Here is a 24,743-nt window from a genome sequence, read left to right on the forward strand (position 1 = left end):
TGCCCAGGAACATGAGTCACCTGGTTATCCCCCTGCCTCCAGCATGAGGGAGATTTGCTTGTGCTTAATTGGGTGTCTGTTCCCTGACACCACCAACCTATTAGCAAGCCAGGCACTCTCCTCTGGGCCATGCCAGCCCTCACTTTGCCTTGCAGGTTAACAGTAGGTGCATCTGGTCCCCTGAGCTGCTTTGAAGCAGTCTCCTGTAGTGTCTAGCCCCTTATCTCTGAGCACACTCTGAAATACCAGGTCTGCTGTTCCCAAAGGAACAGTGTCACAGCTTGTGTCTGTCAACTCAGGATCAGCTCCTTGCTTAATATCACAGCACTGAGATATAGTTATAGTGAAAACAGGATAAGTTTACTATCGAAGATTCAAGACTCCAGTGATTGTGAGTAAGAATGGGAACAAATGGTTACCTATGAAACAAAATCCTAACATGCTTTTTAGAGACTACACTTAATAAGTTAGACTTCTTTAGACAAAAGAGTATCTTTCACAAAGTTCCCTGCAGCGTCTTCAACAAAGTCTGGCTGAGACCCAGTTTCATGAATGTAAACCCGCTGCCCATTTACTTCCTATATGCAAGATAAGGAGGTGTTGTCTTTGCCTTCTAACTTCATGCCCAAAGTTCATTGTCTGTACTCGGACAGGATAACCCCCGGGGCTTGTTTTTCCTATGTACTTCTGTCCGGTTGACTTTACACCTTTTGTTGACTATATATGTAAATAAGTATCCACTGTGTTAGCCTACGCTGCTTAATTAACATCCTGACAGAGAGACCGACTCTAAGAATATTTTCTGTGTGTGTGTGTGTGTACACATGCATTTCACAACGATAACAACCAGTGTGACACTGGCTTTCATTTAAGACCTCACTTGATGCTCTTTGGTGAGCCAGAATGTACATCCCAGAATTGGGACATTCCTGGAACCCCTTTTGTCAGTTGGCATTAAGAGGCTCTTGGGTCACAGTTTCCCCTCTCTTATATGCACACACATGCTGCTTTTTTTTATTCAGCTTTATTCCAGCAGATGGACTATTTCCCGGCCTGCAGGGCTATGAGGAGAGAGTTTGTTTTTGTTGAACTGAGTGTTTCCTTTACAAAACTTAGTAAATCATTTTCTTTCAAGATGAGGGAAGGTCTCCTTGTGAATGAACGTTTGCTAACCTGGATTTTGCCAGGCAGCAGGAAGCACCTGGTAGAGGAATATCATGCTCCCTCCAAACAGAAGTGGGGTCTGTCTATGGTATGTACTTATATGGCCCCATCTCTGAAGTATCTGAGCACCTCGCAACATTTTATGTATTCTCACAACACTCCTGAGAGGCAGCCATTTTAGAGGGGGAACTGAGGCTCAGAAAGGCAAAGTGACTTGTCCAGGATCACACAGGCAGTCTGTTAGAGCAAGGACTCGGGTCTCCTGGCTTCCAGGCTAGTGCCACTGTACCATCCTGTGTGTGTGTAATATCAGCAGGTGGGCATGAGTGTTCTGACAGTTCTGCTTTTACCCATATTGCCAACCCCAAGCACTGAAAAGGTTTGAGTCAGGTCCCCCCCAAAAAAGATTGTGAGCTTTTCTGAAATGTTGGGTTTTTTTTTAACTTTGCCTTCAGCTTTGTGAGCATTTAAGTGCCACTTGCTTCATATTTTCCAGCTGTTCTCCAACTGTGAAGGCTAGAAACTTCCCAGAATCACTTTGTGAAAGCTGAGACCTCATTTGGATAGTTGTCTGAAAACATCCACTCAATGTTCAGCAGCAGTCAAAAAAGCTAACAATGTTGGGAATCATTAGGAAAGAAAATATTGTATTGCCGCTATATAAATCCGTGGTATGCCCACATCTTGAATGCTGTGTGCAGATCTGGTCACCCCATCTCAAAAAAGATGTATTGGAAAAGATTGAGAAAAGGGCAACAAAAATTATTAGGGATATGGAATGGTTCCCATATGAGGAGAGATTAATAAAACTGGGACTTTTCAGCTTGGAAAGAAGACTAGTAAGGGGGGATATGATAGAGGTCTATAAAATCATGACTGGTGTGGAGAAAGTGAATAATGAAGTGTTGTTTACTCCTTCTCATAACACAAGAACTAGGAGTCACCAAATGAAATTAATAGGCAGCAAGTTTGACTTCCTTTTGTTTTAATCTGTGGAACTCTTTGCCAGAGGATGTTGTGAAGGCCAAGACTATAACAGGGTTCAAAAAAGAACTAGATAAGTTCATGGAAGATAGGTCCATCAATGGCTATTAGCCAGGCTGGGCAGGGATGGTGTCCCTAGACTCTGTTTGCCAGAAGCTGGGAATGGGCGACAGGGGATGTATCCCTTGATGATTACCTGTTCTGTTCATTCCCTCTGGGGCACCTGGCATTGACCGCTGTCGGAAGACAGGATACTGGGTTAAATGGACCTTTGGTCTCACCCAATATGGCCGTTATGTTCATGTAATCACCTGACTCCAGGAGCTGGGGCTTTAAGAGAAACACCAAATATCATGAAACTCGTGATAAAATCCTGAGTTGGCAACACCTCTTTACTTACCTCTGGGGGTAGTGAGACTCTGCTCTTGGACGCAGTCCTGGGAGAACACAGCAGCACGGATTAGGCCAGCTTGCTACTGGTCTTTTCTAAAACCAGCACGCGGCTAATGAATTCCGTCTTTACGTTGGGAATCCTGCTTTGCTGCTTCCCCCACTCCAAGCTAGTGAGCAGAGAGACAGGCAACATTTTCTCTGAGGCATGTAGTCTGTAGGAGCCTTCCCGTGCCCTGCTCCCACCACTTGCCACTGAGATGTCCGCCTCTCCATTCCTGCAGGCTCCTGGCTCTGCGGATGTCCCTTCCATGGCATTCTGATGGAATCGTCTGAGCTGTGTCCTCCCCTAAAGCCCTGCCTTCCATTCTGCCCAGCCTTACTGCCTTGAGACACCTGGTCTGCCAGCCTTTGTCTTGGTCTCACTCCCTATCGCTTTAACTCAGAGGGATAATTCTGATCTTCGGGATTGGGTGATAGCAGCCAGCCAAGTCTCTGATTAAACTGAGGGCTGTTGGAGGCCACATCATATGCCGTCTAGTGCAGTCTAGATGAGTGTCAAAGTGCATCCGCATCTCTGCTTTGAAGCGCAGGGGTGGGGGTGGGGGTGAGAAAATAGTGGTAAGTGGCTTTTGCACTCGAGGATCTTAACCCTCGGAAGGAGGGGTATGGCAGCAAGGAGCGAACACTGCGGGGCAGGGACGGTCTTCACTTCGTTGGCTCTACAGAGCCTAGCAGAATGAAGCCCTGGGCTTGGCTTGAGACCTTGACAAGCCCTGAGTTCTACCGCCTTCGACAGGAGCTCCAGATGTCTGTTTAAATGAGAGAGAAGCTCTTCTTTGCCTCTTGCTGCAGTGCTGCGCCTCGCTCGCGCTCTCTCTCAGGGCCTCTGCTGCTAGCAGCCAGAGGCCATGTAGCTTTTGAGTAGAGGTGGGCTGAGGAGAGGATGCCATCCCGATGTGGGCCAAAGGCAGCTGCACAACCTGGCATCCTGTCCGCGGCCAGAGCACGGGGACTGGGAGCAGGGGCAATCGAGCTAGTCCAAAGAGGTGAAATGGGGGGAGGGCATTGTGGGAAATGGGATGAGTTGGGAAAGTGCCGAGTGGAGGAAGCAAGGAGGTGAATTAAATAAATAAATGGCTGTCCTTTGAGGCAATCATTATATTTTGGGAGGAAGCTTGTAAGACCAGCACTGTCTGGATCCAGGCAAGATTTAGGTCGGGGCTCTAGGTTTGACATGCAGAGTTTGACTTGCGGGGCTCGATGATGGTGCTGAAATCACACAAAATTTCCACTGTCTAGGGCTAAAATCTTAGGGGATTGGCTGTTGCCACACAACTGACTACAAAGATCAGCACGGGGGTAAAAAGAACCTCCTCCGGCTTTGGATCCAGAGCCAAAACTGTGTGAGAGCAGCCCTGGGGACTCTGTTTTGACCCTTTCCACAACCCCTGATTGGCAAAGGGTTTCTGGATTTGACCCTGTAGAACCAGCATTACAGCTGGCATGACTGGGAGTAGCAGCTGCTGTGAATTTTGTAGTCAGCACCAGGCAGGGAGCATTTATATGTTGGTTTTGTTCTTTGCTTTGTGGATGAAATTCGTTCCTGTGCATAGGACCTGCCCAAGGCCCCCAGCCAATATCCCATCTGCTCCCGAGGGTGGGCGTAGGGGTGCAAATGACTTTTGTTGGCACTGGGTTTGATTTCACCCTCTCTGGATAAAGGCAGCGGATTGGTGTTGTTGCTGCCACTCAGGAAGGTGCCTTTACATCACACTGTTGTCCCAGGGGTGGGTCTGGCTTTTATCCCCTGCACGGACTGCGGAGTTTGCCGTGTCTGTACCCATTTTCTTGGGAAAGAGCAGACACGTGGGGAGAGTGAGTGATATGAATATTCACGGGGGAGGCAGCAATCCAAAAGAGATCACTGAACTGAAATCTGATGATCGTGCTGAGTGTCTTACTATCACAAATTACTCCCAAGTCAAGTTAGCTTCCCTGTGTCCCCAATGATGCCGTTGACAACCTGTCCAGAGGGAGACGAATGCGCAGTGGCAGGGAAGTGCAGCCTTGCTCTCGCTTGAGAGCAGTCTCGGCTGTGCCTGGAGGCAAGAACACCACAAATGGTTAGCATCTTGGGGCCGGGTTACAGTGGGATCTGGAAACCAGATACAGGTGTCTGGGGGGCCTGTGGCAGCCAGGTTCCTGAGAACTGTGGTGTGAGCTGGGGACATCTGTGGGACGGGCGACAGCAGTGGTTAGCTCTGTTAGCTGTGAACTACATGAAACCGGCTGCAGCATCTGGAAATCCATGGCATCTGATAGCCTGGCCAGAAAGCCTAGTCTCAGCATGCCATGCCCCCCTCCCCCAAGTGTTCTTTGCCCACGGTAAGCGGGTGGGGTCCAGCAGTGGCATCAGCCACAGCAATAGCTCAGCAGAATAGCAGAACTCTGTCAGTCTGGAAAAAGAAAAGGAGGACTTGTGGCACCTTAGTGGCACCTTGTGGCACCTAACAAATTGATCTGAGCACAAGCTTTTGTGAGCTACAGCTCACTCCATCGGATGCATACTGTGGAAAATACCGTGGGGAGACTTTATATACACAGAGAACAGGAAACAATGGGTGTTACCATACACACTGTGACAAGAGTAAGGTAAGGTGAGCTATTACCAGCAGGAGAGTGGGGGGGACACCCTTTTGTAGTGATAATCAAGGTGGGCCATTTCCAGTAGTTGATAAGAACGTGTGAGGAACAGTGGGTGGGGGGAATAAACATGGAGAAATAGTTTTACTTTGTGTAATGACACATCCACTCCCAGTCTTTATTCAAGCCTAATGTAATGGTGTCCGGTTTGCAAATTAATTCCAATTTAGCAGACTCTCGTTGGAGTCTGCTTTTGAAGTTTTTTTGTTGAAGAATTGCCACTTTTAGGTCTGTAATCGAGTGACCAGAGAGATTGATGTGTTCTCCGACTTGCTTTTGAATGTTATAATTCTTGACATCTGATTTGTGTCCATTTATTCTTTTACATAGAATCATAGAATATCAGGGTTGGAAGGGACCCCAGAAGGTCATCTAGTCCAACCCCCTGCTCAAAGCAGGACCAATTCCCAGTTAAATCATCCCAGCCAGGGCTTTGTCAAGCCTGACCTTAAAAACCTCTAAGGAAGGAGATTCTACCACCTCCCTAGGTAACGCATTCCAGTGTTTCACCACCCTCTTAGTGAAAAAGTTTTTCCTAATATCCAATCTAAACCTCCCCCACTGCAACTTGAGACCATTACTCCTCGTTCTGTCATCTGCTACCATTGAGAACAGTCTAGAGCCATCCTCTTTGGAACCCCCTTTCAGGTAGTTGAAAGCAGCTATCAAATCCCCCCTCATTCTTCTCTTCTGCAGGCTAAACAATCCCAGCTCCCTCAGCCTCTCCTCATAACTCATGTGTTCTAGACCCCTAATCATTTTTGTTGCCCTTCGCTGGACTCTCTCCAATTTATCCACATCCTTCTTGTAGTGTGGGGCCCAAAACTGGACACAGTACTCCAGATGAGGCCTCACCAATGTCGAATAGAGGGGAACGATCACGTCCCTCGATCTACTCGCTATGCCCCTACTTATACATCCCAAAATGCCATTGGCCTTCTTGGCAACAAGGGCACACTGCTGACTCATATCCAGCTTCTCGTCCACTGTCACCCCTAGGTCCTTTTCCGCAGAACTGCTGCCTAGCCATTCGGTCCCTAGTCTGTAGCAGTGCATTGGATTCTTCTGTCCTAAGTGAGAGAGTCCATAGAGACTGTCCGGTTTGACCAATGTACATGGCAGAGGGGCATTGCTGGCACATGATGGCATATATCATATTGGTGGATGTACAAATGAACGAGCCTCTGATAGTGTGGCTGATGTGATTAGGCCCTATGATAGTGTCCTCTGAATAGATATGTGGACACAGTTGGCAACGGGCTTTGTTGCAAGGATAGGTTCCTGGGTTAGTGGTTCTGTTGTGTGGTATGTGGTTGTTGGTGAGTATTTGCTTCAGGTTGCGGGGCTGTCTGTAGGCAAGGACTGGCCTGTCTCCCAAGATCTGTGAGAGTGATGGGTCGTCCTTCAGGATAGGTTGTAGATCCTTGATGATACGTTGGAGAGGTTTTAGTTGGGGGCTGAAGGTGATGGCTAGTGGCGTTCTGTTATTTTCTTTGTTGGATCTACAATCTATCCTGAAGGGCGACCCATCTCTCTCACAGATCTTGGGAGACAGGCCAGTCCTTGCTTACAGACAGCCCCCCAACCTGAAGCAAATACTCACCTCCCACCATGCAGGAGATGGCTGTCCTGGGTGGACCTTGGTCTTGTGAATGATACAATGAGGGTAAAAGGCTGAGAGATGGGTAGATACTGAGTACTGGGTAGAACCACTACCGGGTAACTCAGAGCAAATCCCTTGGCCTACGGGGTAAAAGGCAAACGCATGAGCACTGGATGCCGCATCTGAACTGTGATTTCCCATGTAAAGAAATTGTAGTTTCTAAGGATAGCTGTGCTATCCACAGCCAAATATAAAAATGGACAACCCCCGTTCATCCCATGCACTGAGGCAGAGATGGAATACTTCCTCCTCCCTTCAGCTTGGGAACTGAACAGTTGTTGGACTCAAAGGGTTAAAAGGAGACCTTGTACTACCCACAGGGGACAACAATCCATAATTACCTTGTGATGCAAGGCACTGGAGAGTGTACCTGGGACAGCCCCAGCCTGGGTGTGGAGACTCCAAGTGTATGTGGTGCACTAGGCCTGCAAGGTCCTCTTGTCCCCAAGAAACTGTCTCCCTGTCATGCCAAACTGGAGTCCCCATTAGCAGCCTTGCCATGTGAGGTCCTCAGGCGACCGGAAGCAGCAATTCATTGTATTGTAAATGTCGGAAGGATATTCGGGTATTCTGTCTCATGTCTGGCAAGCTACAGGGAAATAAATAACTGCCGGCGTCTTCTCTACAAAGGATGGGGCCTAGCTATCACCAATTCCAGTCCCATTTTGGGTGGATACTTATCGTCATGTGCTTAGCGCATGAGAACTTGGCTGTCTGAGCCGCACCATGCCACCCCTTCATGACGTGTCCTGCACTGACTCCAGGGATGGTGCTTTCTACGGCACCCTCGTTCCAGGGAGGTGGATGAGGCTGGCCTTGAAGCAGCAAGCAATGGGAGCAGCTGATCTCCAAATGGACAAACCACTGTAATGGCCAGATTGCAACTGGAAGAGGCACTCTGATAGTGCAGTGAACCCAACGCCCCTAGTTGTGATTAAAGAGGTGAGGCCTGTCCCAGACAGGAGTGAAAAAATAACCTTGATTTCTGCATCTGAGTTTCATCAGCCCATGTTTACAGTGGTCTCACCATCTCCACTTGCTTGTGCATTATTGTTCCAGGGTATGGGCTTGCACTGGTACTCTCAGCTCCAGGCCACAGCTGTGTATGTGTGGACTGCAGCTCTGGTATGATACACTTGCCTGTGTGTGCATCAATCCTGGCCAGTGCCCGCAGGTGCACAGGCACCCAGCTGACATCTGAAAGGAGAAAAATGCCTCTCCAAAATCTCCCTTTCACTTTAACTGGGTAGAGGATTCTTCCTCAATTCCTTATAGCAGTTTTGCACTCTTATTCTTGTGTAGCTGTGCAACAGCAATTTGTGCTCTGCTCCAGAGGTGGTTGCTTTTAAGTGGTGTGTGCAGCGATTCTGGGCTTAGATACTCTTTTTATAAAGCACTTTGGGATCCTTTTGGATGTAAATAACAATATTTAGTTACCAATCCAAGCCAATGATACGATAGGGGATTTTTCTACTGAATACTGCAAAAACAGGCAGATCTATAGTACAAAGCTGAAGCAGAAAACACCGAAGCAATTCCAGGGCTGCTTAGAGCCAAAATTTCTTACCCACCTTATTCCTTGTCATGACACATGGAATCACTATTAATGAGAGTATGTTTATTAAGGAAAACAACAACAAATACACAGCTTGAGTTCCAGGTTCGTCTGGCATGTTTACCATGGTCCACACCCAGCACACAGTGACCTCTGGTGGCTGAATAATACAGTACAAGTAACCACATTACAGTCCTTAATGCATTGATGTTATGAATAAACTTAAAACTGCCTTAAAGAGACTCTGGTTATACTGAGGCCAAACTTGCAGAGTTCGCTCTTCTCCTGCTGTTTAAAAACAATCTTGCTGAGCTTATAATGAAACAAGTTTGAATCTAAGCCTAGTTTCTAGTGGACCATGATCCACATCATACACTTTGGCTCATAGTGCTCAGGACAAGAACGGAGTCAAGGAGGACATTTAGCTTACATTGGTATGCAAAGGAGACTGTTCTCCACTAGTTGAAGCAGAGATCTCCTGGTTTCCATGGCTGAGTCTGTCAGCGACTCCTCTTGTAACAATGTTCTTATGCCATCTGTCTCGCTGGGTTTGTAAAAGCACTCTGAAATTTGTGGCTTATTTAATTGGTTTGAAAAGTTTTGGGATGAAATAGGCTACAGAAGCCAAAAATATTAAAGGGAGTCTGCACGGAGCCTGCCCGTACTTTGTCAAGCTGTAGCTAGCAGTGAGTGTCTGGGCTGGGTGTTTTTCTCTCTCTCTCTCTCTCTTTCTCAACTAATTCACATGTGAAGGATCTACAACAGGTTTTAAGAATGACGGGACTCTTGGCAGAGCCTAGGATCTCTGGCTTTTTAGCTCATCTCCTGCAAATGCTGGCCTCTCCCTTCAGTGCCTCTCGGTATCCCACAGCCCCTCAGTCAAATGCAATCCGTCTCATTCCTTGACTTTATGAGCTATGTCATCACAAAATAGGTCAGTCCAATGTCAAGGTTGCTTAGGGCTGTTTATTCCGCACACCTAACACAGGCTCCCAGGGACATAATTTGCATGGCCACACGGTGCCTTTTTTGTCAAGACAAGGAAGAGGGGAGTCAGATATTATGGGCTGTGGCAGCCTGTGACCTTTCTGGAGAAACAGGAGAGAAAAACAAAGTTCTGACATTTTCACCCTTTGTTCAAATGAATGAAGTCTGGGACGGGATGGAGGCTTTATGATGGATTTTTGGAGCTAATCTAGTTCACCTGCGAGCTCTAAGCAGTGTTTACCCCACTTGAATACCTAAACACAGTGTATGTGTACATCTTAGCTCCACGGAAGGTCAGTGGGAAGACCTGCCCAGCAGCATGTGAAAAATAGCTTCAGTTAGGTAAGGAAGCTACAGTCATCTGTCCCAGAAATGCAGCCACAGAGAGAACTGTGTTTAGCCAGACCGTTACTAGGCATAGCAAGCAGGAGACTAGAAAGGGAAGCCTGGCAAGTGCGAGCACACCCAAACACTGCAGGGCGGTGGCTGTGTGAGTGTTGGAAATTCAGATCCGAGCTTTATAGTGCAGGGCCATCTCAGCACCAAGAGCTGGAGTAGTGGGCGTGGTGGCTCAGACATAGATATTAATGTTCTTATGTGCCCTACATTGCCCTTTACTCTAAGGTGAATGGAGCTTATTCCATGAAGGCCCATAGTTTAGGAACCAAAGGCTTGAGTTCAAATCTTGCCATCACCTCATTCCATATGGGTGGAAACTGCGTAAGATAGGCAGGAGGGCACACATCCTCCGGAAGCCGCCTGTAATATGTGGCTTTAACCCAGAGGTGGGCAAACTATGGTCCCCGGGCCACATCCGACCCATGGGAACCTCTTGCCTGGCCCCTGAACTCCTGGCCCAGGAGGTTAGCCCCCAGCCCCTCCCCTGCAGCCTCCACTCACTGCCCGGCCAGTGCACTGCTCCTGGGGCACGCTGGCTTGACCCAGTACTCTGTGCTGCGCGGTGGCGTGGCTGGCTCCAGGCAGTGTGGGAAGGAGACAGGGAGCAGAGGGGTTGAATAGAGGGCAGGGGAGTTTGGGGTGGTGGTCAGGGGGCGGGGTTGTGGATAGGGGTCAGGGCAGTTAGAGGGTGGGGAATGAGGGTTGAATGGGGGCAGGGGTCCCTGGGGGGCAGTCAGGAATGAGAGGAGGGGTTGGATGGGGCGGCAGGGGGCAGTCAGGGGCGGGGATTCTGGGGTTGGTCAGGGAACATTGAGCAGGAGGGGTTGGATGGGGCAGGAGTCCCAGGGGGGGAGGGGAGAGGGCGGCATCAGGGGGTGAGAAGCAGGGGTGAGGCAGGGCCATGCCTGGCTGTTTGGGGAGGCACAGCCTCCCCTAACCTGCCCTCCATACAATTTCTGAAACCTGAAGTAACCTCTGTCCTTCTATTCTCTGGAGTAGAATGAGAGTTTACAGAGAACCAGGAGGAAATGAGTGACAGCTCTGTGTTTGTCCTGGGGAGAGGAAGGAGGTCAGAATGAAAGCAGCACGCCAGCTTCATTTGCCCCACGATCCAATCACCAGAGCCTAGTCCTCGCCAAAGCTTTCCCCTTGGGCTTGGAGCTTTACTGTTGGCACCAGTAGAAGAAGTGATAATTAGCCCCGCTCCTAAGATCTAAGAGAGGAAGCTCAGTCTGAATATTCAATGAGACTGGCAGGTTCTGTGTTGCTGCTGGTATAGAATGTCATGCAAAGGGGAGTAGATCCATGATTGGTGATGCCATAGATGGAGGCAGGTTAAAGTGATTGGATGAAGTTCAGTGGTGAGTGACCAGTGTATTGCCATGAGTCAGGCTATCTTGTTTTGCAGCAGTGCATTGCAAGTTCAGTATATAGGTGTGTGATGTTGCATCCCATAATGCTTTATGGAAATATGCTTATCAAAGTAAATGACATAACTGGAATATGTTTTATGCTAGATATGCCATGTAACATCTCTGCAAAGGTTAAGATCTACTGGACTTATTCATCCTATTTGTATGCATATATCATTTTTGTATTCAAAGTTATGAATATTGTCTATGTACTTGTTTAATTTAAAGTAGCTTCAGTGAAGCAGCTGGTCAGCTTCCTGAGAAAAGGCTATTCTCAGTAAGTGCCTAATCAAGAAACACTTAAGCTAACAATGAACTTTGGAGACTCCAATCCACATCTGAGCTGTCCTGGAAATGTGGCCTGGCTGGTAAGGAACTGAGTCATGCATGGACATGTGACTTGCCCATGTGACTCCAAAACTCCATCTTGGAGCTTGATTCTGCATAGGAGAGTGGAGGGGGTCTCCACCCACAAGAGAGAGTCTATTTAAGCTCCTGGGAGACCCCTCCATTTGGTCTTCAGCTGGCTCAAGAGAGAGCCTCTCCTCCCACAAAGGATACCTGAAAGAAACTGGAACAAAGGACAGTAACCACAGGGGTGTGAGTGATTTGCTGGACCCAGACTAGAAGGAGACTAGTCTGTAAAAGAAACTTATTGGAACATCTCTGAGGGTGAGATTTCATCTGTAATCACTTTCTTACTGTATTAGGTTTAGACTTGCGTGTTTTATTTTATTTTGTTTGGTAATTTACTTTGTTCTGTCTGTTATTACTTGGAACCATTTAAATCCTACTTTTTGTATTTAATAAAATCACTTTTTACTTCTTAATGAACCCAGAGTAAGTGATTAATACCGGGGGGGGGCTTTATACAGGGTAAAATTGATTTATTTGGGGGTTGGAGTCCATTGGGAGCTGGGCATCTGAGTGTTGGAGACAGGAACACTTCTTAAGCTGTTTTCAGGTAAGCCTGCAGCTTGTGTGGGATGTGGTTCAGACCTGGGGCTGTGTTTGTAGCAGGCAAGCATGTCTGGCACAGCCAGGCAGGGTTCTGATGTCCCAGGCTGCCAGGGAAAATGGGCTCAGAGGTAGTCTCAGCACGTCAATTGGAAGTCCCAAGGGGGTTTCTGTGACCCAATCCATCACAAGGTGAGACTGGGAACCAGGATTGTTCTCGACTGGCTATTAAAAGACACAGCCACTAAAATGCCAGCATTAGAAGTCAAACTCTCTCTTCCCTGTTTGTCATCTGAGGTGGCATTGGAATGGCTGGTAGAGCGAGGAATTGCCCCTGTTCACTGCCTTGCCCATTAGCAGGCATTTTGGGAGCTGCGTTTCAGGCTGTAACGGAAAACCAGCACAACGAAAACTTGCTGAATGTTGCACCACGGGGTTGGAGAGAGATTCATGCTGACTTGAGTGGGAGCCAACAAAGCTGCTGGAACCATAAGGGGAAGCAATCGGGCAGCAAACAATTCTGGAATGCCACTAAGGAGAGCCAAACCAGGGTGTTCCTTGCTAGCTGGCAAATCTGAAACCACACACACGTGGGCCAGCTGTGCAGTAAACATCCTGCTGTTGGATCAGCAGGAGCAGTGGTACATGCCACGTAGGAGAGAGAAAGTGGAAAATATTTGAGACAGGTAAGGGCTCCATTGGGAAGCTGATAAAAGAAGCCCTATCTATCATCCTCCTCCATCTCTGCTTTTCTTCTCCTTGCTGACTTAACTTCCTCCTTCACTTTCCTCATTAATTGCCTCCCATACCTCGTATTTGGAGAGCCACTGTACCCCATAGGCCAAGCATGTCCCTCCCGAAGCACCAGCGCTCCAGTGGAACGTAGTCCTGGGGAGGGAAGCCTCTCTTCCTGTCTGCAATAGCCCTAGCCAGCTGGTGGGAGCCGTGAACGAACGCTCCTAGCATTCAGCACAGCATTGCAGTTGACAGGAGCTGCAACACAGAACACCTGCAAATGGTGAACTTCATCTGAGCTCCTTTGGGGGTCACAAAGTTGGTGAATTTGTTTCTGGGAAGCATGCGCACCCTGGTCTAGTGCTTGTGATTATTGCCCAATTGGTTTACCAGTCCTTTCCCATTGTAGGCGTCGCATAGCGTAACTTGGTCCGAATCTTGTAACCCAGGATCAGCACTGGAATTATACCGCAAACAAGTATTTCCCGTGGTTAGGGATGCAGTGTAATGGAAGCATAGTCCAAGGCTGGTCTTGAAGAGAAACGAAAGCCACAGTATAAATGAATCACTGTCTTTTGGATCAGAAAAGTGGGGCTCCCAACTGAGGTCACTGTGGTTTGTTATCAGGGAGGGGGAAGAGTTGTAGGTAACCTTGTTTTTCCTCCCTAGTTCTGATGGTTGCATAAATCCGAATCCACTGTGGCGGTCTCCAAGGGAGTGAAATCATGGGCTTGTGACTTACTAATTGCTGTACCTTTATTGGCTCTGACTGAGGTGGGAAATGGGAGTGGGAGACTGTAGCTGGTGAATACTGACCTTTTGCTCCTTCTGGAGATCTCTTACCACTGGCTACGAGGCAAGAGGGGAGGGAAAATCCACCAGTCTTTTCTGCTAGCCAGAACAATTCATGAACATCATGGAGCCAGAGGATTCCCAGCGGTGCTCATTCCAAAGTTCCCTGCTGCAGAGTTAGCCGTGTGAGTGTCCATCCCAACCGCACTGGTGCATGAGACCCTCCTACCTTATCACTGGAGGCCTTCAGTACAGCGGGGCAGATCCCCAGTTTGTGTGAATTGTCAATGGAGCTATGACAATTTACAGCAGGTCCGGATCTGCCCCAGTTTATTGTATATCACTTTAAGGCTCTCCATTACTACATGCGCCTGGTGAAGAATGGCCACTCTGGAGACTGGCCCTGGATTTGAAGGTTTGTGCTGTATGACCAAAGTGAGGTGTGTTTTTGGGCGTGGGTTTTTTTTTGTTTGTTTTTTCCCCAAAGCCAGTGAGGGGATTTAGCCATGGTGAAACAAATGGGAGCTGGGTCCAGTAGAGGCTTCTGCTGAGCGTTGCATGGCTGTCCCTTCCCCAGTGCAAGACAACTACTTCTTGTCCCCCTCATATGTCCCTCCAGATTAGGGAGTGAACCCAGATCTCTTGAATAACCCTACATAGAACTCTGCAGCCAAAGCACTGTTGTCCTGCAGCATTTCTAAATGAAATTTGCATTTTGGAAACAGATGGATCTTTCTGATGCTCACGTCCCTGTCTGTCTGACCTCAGCATGGTGTACCTGGGAGGGATCTTTGTGTAGAGAAGCAAGGCAGCAGAGCATCCAAGAATCTGCAGTTAATCCCAGCTGTATGCAGTGAATGGGGGGTGGGGGAAAGCAAGGGGAATGCTGGTCATTTCATGTTCTAGCAGATAAACTCAAAGCAATGACTGAGGAGGACTGAGCTTCCCTTTGAATGCAGATTGTGAGACCTAAGAGGTTCCAGGTTCCTCACAGGACATGCGTGCTTCTCCTATAGTCTTTATGAAGTGCTGAGTGCTGTCCCAGGTCTGTATTGCCAGAGAGATCTCCACTCGCTCCCAATCAATAACAAAAACCACCTCGTTGTCAGGAAACCAATTGATACTGAAGTGACTGCTGACTTTAATCCTGGGCATTAACACCTTTCCTCCTCTCCCTTTTTCCTCCAGCCTGGCAAATGCGTTTAGATTGATACAGCTTTCATACTGGACTTAAACTCAAACTACAAAGGAAAAGTCTGACTGGCAAATCCTGGCTGGGCACTGGGTTTAGCTTGCTCAACAGCTGTAGTCCCCCATATGTGGAGAAATCGTGATTTCACATCTTGGCTCCTAGTGCTGTGGTGTGAGGAATTTGCAGTTCCTATTAGGGATGGGGCTTTGAATGCCTGTGCATTGAGTCAGGCCTGCTTGCATTGTTGGTGCCATAGGAAGTCAGTGAGTCTTCGCTGGACTCGCATGCAGAGGGAGGATGCACCAGAAAGGGGGTTTAGCACAAAAGCAATTTCTTTTGAAAAGGGGCATTTCCAAAGCATGACTTTATGCGGAGAATTATCCAAAGGGAAAGCCTCTGGAGCATTCCTCAGCAGCCCTTGTTCCAAATGAGTTACGAGGTGTGTGGCTCCAGGGAGGCTGGCTTGTCACACAGCTCATTTTTATCAATGACCAACTCCTTGCCCACGAAACAAATGGGCTTTAAAAAAAACCCCTGCTAGCCTACCTTCCCCAGTCAGGCTGCGTCCCAGCTGCCCACTTAGAAGGAGATTAGGGCTCTTTGTGGCAGTTCCTAGCAGTCAAAGAATCTAATTTTGAGGTATAGTTTGCATTGGGCTCAGGGGGCCGGGTCCTTGGCTGATGTCAATCGGCTTCATTCCACTGAAGGTAGTAGAGCTCTGCCTGGCTGAGTAAGGGTTCTCAGATGTCTGAAAGAGAAACTCTTCTGCAACAGGCAGCCGGATCGCTCCAGCTAATTCCGGAGAAGGGGAGCTCCTGGCAAAGACTCTACAGCAGTGATACCCAGACTGAGGCTTGCGAGTGGCTCTTTAATATGTCTCCTGTGGCTCTTTGCAACACATATTAAAACACTGTGATTTTAATTATTAACCAATCAGGATGTTTTTACTATTATTGCAGTTGACAAAATAATAATACTTGGTCAGTCGTTTTGCTGTGAGAATAAAATTTTATATATAAACTAGATATTTCCCCCGTCATACTGTTTAAATATGAACCTGCAGTACTAGGAAATGAAGCAATGAATTCACATTGTGGCTTTTCTGGGGCAATGTTGATCACTAATTTGGCTCCTGAACGACTGAGGTCTGAGTATCACTGCTCTAAATATAGTGGGTTTTTTGGTTTTTTTTTTTAAAAGGATAATTAACTATATATATTAAGGTGATGACTTGATACTCTGGGTACACTGACTAGGATGGTGGAAGAATAACTTCCATTTGAATACAAGGGGGAAGCGCGTTTGCGCTCTCTCTCTCTCACGTGCTCTCAAAAACGTGGTTAATGATTTCCCCAGCCATTGAGATAACTGAGCTGGGTAAATATTGGGGAAAAATCCATCTGTCAGTATTTGCTCAAACTGAAAAATGGTTCAGTGTCCCCCCTATGTGGGGAAATCTGTTTTGCATCTTGGCTCCTAACATCATGGTGTGGGGGATTTATGTTTCCTATTGAGGCTGTGGCTCTGAACACCTGGGTTCCTCTCCATGAGTTGGACCTGTTTGCATTCCTGGTGCCTAGTAAGTCTTCTCCAGGCTGGCATGCTGGGGGAGGATGCTGCCACTGGTTTTGTGTGAAAGGAACTAGACTGGGATTTGGCAGACCTGCATTCAGTTGCTGGTTCTGCTACAGTGTTCCTCTGTGACCATGGTAAAGTCATTTAATCTTTCTGGACCTCAGTTCCCATGTATAAAATGGGGATAATGGTCCTTCCCTCCTTCTCAGGGGGTATATTGGGTATAGATTCATTAATATTTGTGAGGCAATGGAGTATTGCAGTGATGGGAGGTGGGAAAGGAGGTAGCATGTAAGTATCTAGATAGAATCTCGGCTGTGTTAGAAAGCAGCCATGGGGTTCTGAAATGACTCTGCTTTTCAGCTGGAAAAAGACAAAGCCCAGAGTGTGGGAGGAATGTATTCTGTAAGAGGAGAAGGTATCAAAACTCTAAACCAGCGAGGGTTTGTGTCCATCTTGACAATCAATACCTCAGCCCTTTCAGTGTCAGACTTTTCATTATTACCCTGAAGAAGGGGAAAGTAAACCCCACTCATAATTACCTGCCGTTCACTCAGCAACCTAGAAATGCTTCTGGAGCTGACCTGATGGGCAGCCAGCGCTCAGAAGGTGAAACTGACCGCTGTGCAGAAGGCCAGCATGAGGTCTAGGCAGCTCTTTAGCTCTGAGAGGCCTCAAGCTCAGTCAGTGGGCACAGTGAAGCAATACGGTTTTAGGCACTGCTATACTAGAGAGACCGGCTCACGGTCCCATGCAGACTGTTGTCTGACCCTTTTTTAACTCTTTTCTTTTCAAGATATTCTTTAGTGGTTTTTCCAACCTGTGGGCCACTTTGGTTGATGGCTGCCACCCCCCTTGTCCTCTCCCCCCAGCAACTAGTTTTGCTCCATGATGATAAGGAAACTGGAGTAAGAGAGAATGCGGTGGGTGTGTCTGATGGCTTATCCCACCCACTTGGGACTGCAGTTTTTCTCCCTGGGAGTTGGATTTTACATTTATTAACATCAAATCCCCTTCTGTGGCCTACAGCACCCATCGCTCTGCTCTTTCAAGGTCTCTCTGCAGTTTAGTTCTGTCTTCCTGCGTCTGTGTGGAAGGGCAACATGTGATTCTGGTTACACTTACTCCAGAGAAGCCCCCTGTTGACGTGTTTGTGCTGAGAGGCAGTAGGTGTGTGGTGGGTTTTTTTTTTTTTTTAATAAACTTAGCACTTACTTAGTAAATACTTAAAAATGAACTCTACCTCTTCCAGAGACTGAGTTCAAGGGCCTAATTCTGCACTACGCTGCCCTAATCCTGCACTTTAACTTGCCATTTACCTCTGTACCCAGTTAGCACAAAATGCTCCAGAAGGTTGCATCTTACCCCGCCTTGCGCAGGGGAAACTGACTGCAGAAGGTGCAGGGCAGTGGAGAATCCAGCCCCACTCTTTCTAAGAGATGCTGTAGCTCATCCATGAATTCCTGGGCTCAACAGTGCTCACGTACATAGCAGGGAAGAATTCTCTCCACTGCGGGAGCCATGGGGTAAATGCTCTGGCTTGTATTACACAGGAGGGCAAACTGGATGATCACAGGGGTCCCTTCTGGCCTTAAAAATCTGTGGATCATTGTTATAAAAGCAGTTCCACAGGCCATTTATTATTTATACAACAGTAGTGCCCAGAGGCCCCAATGTGACTGGAACCCCATTGTGCCAGGTGTTATACAAAAACAGAGTAAGAGTCCATACCCCAAAGAACTTACTGTGGAAACACAGAAGGTGGAGAGAGTGGGAGAAAGGACCTAGCATCTTTATTTTACACATGGGAAATGGAGCCCCAAAGAGGTGTCCAAAGACACACAGGGAATCTATGGCAGAGCTGGTACCTACCCAGCCTCTCCCTGTTAGCCACGGTATTCCCTTCTAAATCCAAAATGCTGGGGAGCTCTCCCTCTAAGCACAGCAAGGCAAGACGGAGATTAATATATAATGTTTGCAGCACACGTTTGTCACAAACCCTAGGAAAGCCTGTCTGCAGCTTTGATTAATGGCTTCCCTCTGAAGTCATATCACAGACTAATGTATTTTTTTTGGAAATGAGTGAAAGCCCCTTACAAAACAAGGCTTTGCTGTTTGGATACTTTTTTTTGCAAGGGGGCATCTCCTCAGAGCACCCAAGTGCCATGATAACAGCAGTGCTTATTTGCAGAATAATTAATTCTCTTTTGATCATCTGCAGTGTAAATCATCAGCGGCCAGAAGTTAATCATGCATATGAAATGAATCCTTTCTCTGCCTTAATGAGCATTGCATCGTGACCAGCATCTGTTTACTCCCTAGACTTTCATCTTCTTGACAGTTTGAACAATTAATTGTACCCAATAATCTCCTTTTTTTATTTAAAAAAAAAATGCCTGAAAGCAAACATCCTTCCACTCCATGCTCTCGTTTTTTCTAGTCTTGGGCACGTTGTGGATAAAGCGATCTAAGTGTTGTGGAGGCATTTAATGAGGCCAGAGGGAAAGGTAGCTCTGGGAGTAGCTTCTTTTCACTGCAGGCAGAGTCCATGCCCAGGAAGAGTGTGTGTAGCTCGAAGCTGGAACTGTTTTATTGGCGGCTGGATCTCAGGACGGGCTACAAGAAATTGATTCTTGTTTCAATCAATTTGGGGCCGTTGTCATCCACAGCCACTGAAGTTTTCTATTTGCTCTTTAGATTAAGTACAGCACCGGCACTGTTAGTGAGAGCTGCTCCCACAGCACCATCATGCTGATCGGTCTGTGCCTGTCTATGGCTCTCACAGTATCTGGCAGCCTCAGTCACAAATGGCTTTTCCCCCCTCAGGGAAGTGCAGATTATCCTTATTGTTCAGTTGGGGAATGGGGGGAAAGGGTACATTTAAGTGACTTGGCCAAGGTCATTCAGGAAGTCTGTGGTAAAGCAGAGAATTGAACGCAAGTCTCCTAACACTCTTGGTCCCTGAATGTTAAAGGATAGTGTAGCTGGCCCCTTTGCTGTGTCCCATGTCTGGGTTAAACCACTGGGGAGTCCAAGAGCAGAGGAGTATTTCATCCGCTTTTTGAGTGGCCTGCTGAAACTTCCCCCCGAACTGCTGCCGTTGATGGCAGTATCCAAGTCTGGTGTGGACCCTGTTCAGCAGTCATGGACTGGGATCGTCAACTGCCTGTATTACTGGGGTCAGAATGGTAAAGGGTTACCATGGTAATCTCCTGAGCCGTCCAGTCGGGATTGAAGGCAAATGATAAATTGGAATTTACATATATATAAAATATATAATGTTTGAATGGGTTATGAGGCTAGTCTGTCAAATCTGGAGTCCTGGATCAAATTTATTCTTAGGTAGAGCAAAGTGAATCTAGGAACCAAATTTTTTAATTGGGAGTTTCTTTAGCAAATTGTTGGCTTGAGGAACATATGCAAATCGTTTATTGCAAATATTAACTGGTTGTGTGAGTCGCATGTTAATTTTTCTGCTCCTTGATTGGCGGATCTACATTACCTAACTCAGTGCAAAGTGAGCATTTAACAATTGGAGCGGCTATGCTGTTCAAAAAATTGCTTATGGTGAATGTGGGAGCATTTTGAGCAAAATGTTCTTTCCACAAGACTTTGTGCTCGTTGTCCCAATAGTTCAGGGAGTTTCCACAAGTCAGGCGTTCAGAAGCTAACCTTACTTCTTTGAATTGATTTGCATGGTGCTAGCGACTGACCCATTCATCCATGTTTTAAATAAGGTGGAATTTCTCTGCATGTCTTCATCAGACATTCCCTAATGGGGCAGAGCTGCTTCTCCCCAACTAAATCTGTTGGGAACGGACGTAGACTCTTGCCAGTCCAGCAGCAAAGCTGTGACCAGAGGTGTGATTAACTTCTTCGGGCCCTGAATTAGCCTGCTGGAGTCAGTGAGAGCCATTCCCGTACGCTTCAGTGTGTTTTGGATCAGATTCAGCATTTCTAATGCATCCCGAAAATGGCTGCTCCCTGGTAGCCCAGCACACCTTGCCCATTTGAACTTTCCGTGCCAGTTGTGTGACTGGCTACCCCATTTAGAAGGGGTGCCAATAGCCAGGCAAAGTGTGGCAGCAATGAGTTTCAAGCCCTTCCAAAACCATCCTTGCCTCACCGCTCCCTGGTGAATGCTCCCTTCTGTTAGACCGTCCTCAACACCATTACTTAGAATGAAGGATACTGGCAATCTAACCTTCTTCAAAAGCGATATCTGAAGAGCAAGGTGAATGGCAGAAGCATCAAAGTGTGAGCTCCTGCAAGACCCTAAGAATAATGAGAGAGCAGAGGGGAAAACGAAGTTACTTTTCAAGAAAGGTCAGTTTGTGAGTCATGAAAACAATGAAGGCTAGAAGGGGAAGGATGGGGAAATATCCATTAGGACTGCAGACTTGTCCAAAGAGGAGTGAACCAATAGACCCAGGGTAAAGACGCTTAAGGAGGCAGAAGAACTCTCCGTAGAGCTGTTGGAATGTGATTACTGTGACAGTAACCTTGAAGTCACAGTTGGAGCTGATCAGAAGACGGCATACCAGGGGGTGTGGCTTTAAGGGCTCTGATAGACTGGCCATAAATATATTTAAGTTCTTCAAATATAATGGGAATAATAGAGTGCTGCTTACCTGATCTTGACTCTGAAGAAAAGAAACAAGAAGGGCCTTCATTCTTAAAGGGAAGGTTTTATGAGGCAAAATTCACCCCTGTGCCTAGGACCAGCATGAGGCCTCACAGGGGTGAATTTCACCCAAGAGAGTCCAAGATAAGTGAGGAGGAGACTATTTTAGATATTTATAGCCTCAGGATCATGATGTTTTGCAACACTGTGTGAAACAGGGAAGTATTATCTCCATTTTACAGGTATAGAAAGCCTATGGCTATGTTTACACTACGAAATTAGGTCGAATTTATAGAAGTCGGTTTTGTAGAAAGCGTTTTTATACAGTCGATTGTGTGTGTCCCCACACAAATTCTCTAAGTGCATTTAGTCAGCATTTAGTTGGTGGAGTGCGTCCACACTACCGAGGCAACCATTGACTTCTGGAGCATTGCACTGTGGGTAGCTATCCCACAGTTCCTGCAGTCTCCGCCGCCCATTTGCGTTCTGGGTAGAAATCCCAATTCCTAATGGGGCAAAAACATTGTCGTGGACGGTTCTGGGTACATATAATCAGGCATCCCCTTCCCTCCCTCCCTCCATGAAAGCAACGGCAGACAATCGTTTCATGCCTTTTTTCCTGGGTTTCCCGTGCAGATGCCATACCACGGCAAGCATGGAGCCCACTCAGCTCACCATCACTTTGTCTCCTGGGTGTTGGCAGACGCGGTACTGCATTGTTACACAGCAGCAGCTTATTGCCTTTTGGCAGCAGACAGTGCAGTATGACTGGTAGCCGTCATCACTGTACTCCAGGGTGCTCTTTTAGCCAACCTTGGTTGCGGTCCTTCAGGAGCGCCTGGACAAACACAGGAGTGACTCAGCCAGGTCATTACCCTTTTAAGTTTCATCTCATGGCGATTCAGTCCTGCTGGCAGTCCTACTGCACCGTCTTCTAATAAGCAGCCAGGAGACAATGATGGCCAGCAGTCATACTGCACCCTCTTCTGCCAGCAAGATGTATAAAGATAGAGGAAGTGGATCAAAACAAGAAATAGACCAGATTTGTTTTGTATTCATTTTCTCCTCCCTTCCTCTCTCTCTCTCCGTGAAATTAACAGCCTGCTAAACCCAGGGTTTTGAGTTCTATCCTTGAGGGGGGCCATTCAGTTTCTTCTTGATGCAAAGCCACCCCCTTTGTTGACTTTAATTCCCTATAAGCCAACCCTGAAAGCCATGTTGTCAGTCGCCCCTTCCTCCATCAGAGCAATGGCAGACAAATCATTTTGCACCTTTTTTCAGCGCAGACGCCTTAGCACTGGGAGCCTGCTCAGATCACTGCGGCAATTATGAGCACTATAAACTCCACACACGTGTTATCCAGCAGGATATGCAGAGCCATAACCCGCAAGAAAAGCGAAATCAGGTGAGGAGGAGGCGACTGCAGTGCGGTGATGAGGACACGTACATAGATTTCTCACAAAGTACGGGCCCCTGCAGTGTGCACATCATGGTGTCAATTGGGCATGGAATGCCAATTCTGGGCCCGGGAAACAAGCACAGAGTGGTGGGACTGCATAGTGTTGCAGGTCTGGGATGATTCCTAGTGGCTGCAAAACTTTCGCATGCATGAGGGCACTTTCATGGAATTTTGACTTGCTTTCCCCTGCCCTGAAGCGCAAGAATACCAAGGTAAGAGCAGCCCTCATAGCTGAGAAGTGAGTGGTGATAACCCTGTGGAAGCTTGCAACGCCAGACAGCTACCGGTCAGTCGGGAATCAATATGGAGTGGGCAAATCTACTGTGGGGGCTGCTGTGATGCAAGTAGCCCACGCAATCAAAGATCTGCTGAAATAAAGGGTAGTGACCCTGGGAAATGTGCAGGTCATAGTGGATGGCTTTGCTGCAATGGGATTCCCTAACTGTGGTGGGGCCATAGACGGAACCCATATCCCTATCTTGGCACCGGAGCACCAAGCCGGCGAGTACATAAACCACAAGGGGTACTTTTCAATGGTGCTGCAAGCACTGGTGGATCACAAGGGACGTTTTACCAACATCAAGGTGGGAGGCTGGGAAAGGCACATGTCGCTCGCATCTTCAGGAACTCTGGTCTGTTTCAACAGCTGCAGCAAGGGACTTACTTTCCAGAACAGAAAATAACCGTTGGGGATGTTGAAATGCCTATAGTTATCCTTGGGGACCCAGCCTACCCCTTAATGCCATGGCTCATGAAACCATACACAGGCACCGTGGACAGTAGTCAGGAGCTGTTCAACTATAGGCTGAGCAAGTGCAGAATGGTGGTAGAATGTGCATTTGGGCATTTAAAAGCACGCTGGCGCAGTTTATTGACTCACTTAGACCTCAGCAAAACCAATATTCCCATTGTTGTTACTGCTTGCTGTGTGCTCCACAATATCTGTGAGAGTAATGGGGGAGATGTTTATGGTGGGGTGCGAGGTTGAGGCAAATTGCCTGGCTGCTGGTTACGCGCAGCCAGACACCAGGGCGGTTAGAAGAGCACAGGAGGGCGCGGTACGCATCAGAGAAGCTTTGAAAACCAGTTTCATGACTGGCCAGGCTACGGTGTGAAAGTTCTGTTTGTTTCTCCTTGAACACCCCCCCCCCCAACCCTGGATTTCACTCTACTTCCCTGTAAGCTAAGCACCCTCCCCTCCCCCCTTCGATCACCGCTTGCAGAGGCAATGAAGTCATTGTTGCTTCCCATTCATGCATTCTTTATTTATTCATCACACAAATAGGGGGATAACTGCCAAGGTAGCCCGGGAGGGGTGGTGTGGGAAGGAAGGACAAGGCCACACAGCACTTTAAAACTTATTGAATGCCAGCCTTCTTTTGCTTGGGCAATCCTCTGGGGTGGAGTGGCTGGGTGGCTGGAGGCCCCCGCACCGCGTTCTTGGGCATCCGGGTGAGGAGGCTATGGAAGTTGGGGAGGAGGGCGGTTGGTTACACAGGGGCTGTAGCGGTGGTCTGTTCTCCTGCTGCCTTTCCTGCAGCTCAACCATATGCTGGAGCATATGAGTTTGATCCTCCGGCAGCCTGAGCACTTACTCCTGCCTTCTTTCAGCAAGCTGATGCCACCTACCATCTTCAGCCCGCCACCTCTCCTCGCGGTCATATTGTGTTTTCCTGCACTCTGAGATTGTCTGCCTCCACGTATTTTGCTGTGCTCTGTCAGCGTGGGAGGACAGAATGAGGTCAGAACATTTCACCACGAGTGTGGTTTTTTTTTGCCTTCTAATCTTTGCTAGCCTCTGGGAAGGAGAAACATATGCAGCTGGTGGAGGGGAAAAAAGACACATTTTATAGAACAATGGGTACACTCTTTCACGGTAAACCTTGCTGTTAACATTACATAGCACAGGTGCTTTCATTACAAGGTCGCATTTTAACTCTTATTGAAGGTATGCCGGTTTGGTGTGAGGGATCACTCACGCAGGGCCGGGCAGCAGAATTCGGCTTGCAGGCAGCCATGGTTAGCCACAGTCTTTTGGCTTCTTTAACCTTCATAACATGTGGAAATGGCTTCAAACAGCAGCGCCCTCATTTCCCATACGAAGTAGCCGTTGGGTTGGCCATTAAAAATGGATTGGCAATTTAAAAGG

Source organism: Lepidochelys kempii, chromosome 15 (genome assembly GCF_965140285.1).
Source record: "Lepidochelys kempii isolate rLepKem1 chromosome 15, rLepKem1.hap1, whole genome shotgun sequence".
In the NCBI taxonomy this organism is placed as follows: domain Eukaryota; kingdom Metazoa; phylum Chordata; order Testudines; family Cheloniidae; genus Lepidochelys; species Lepidochelys kempii.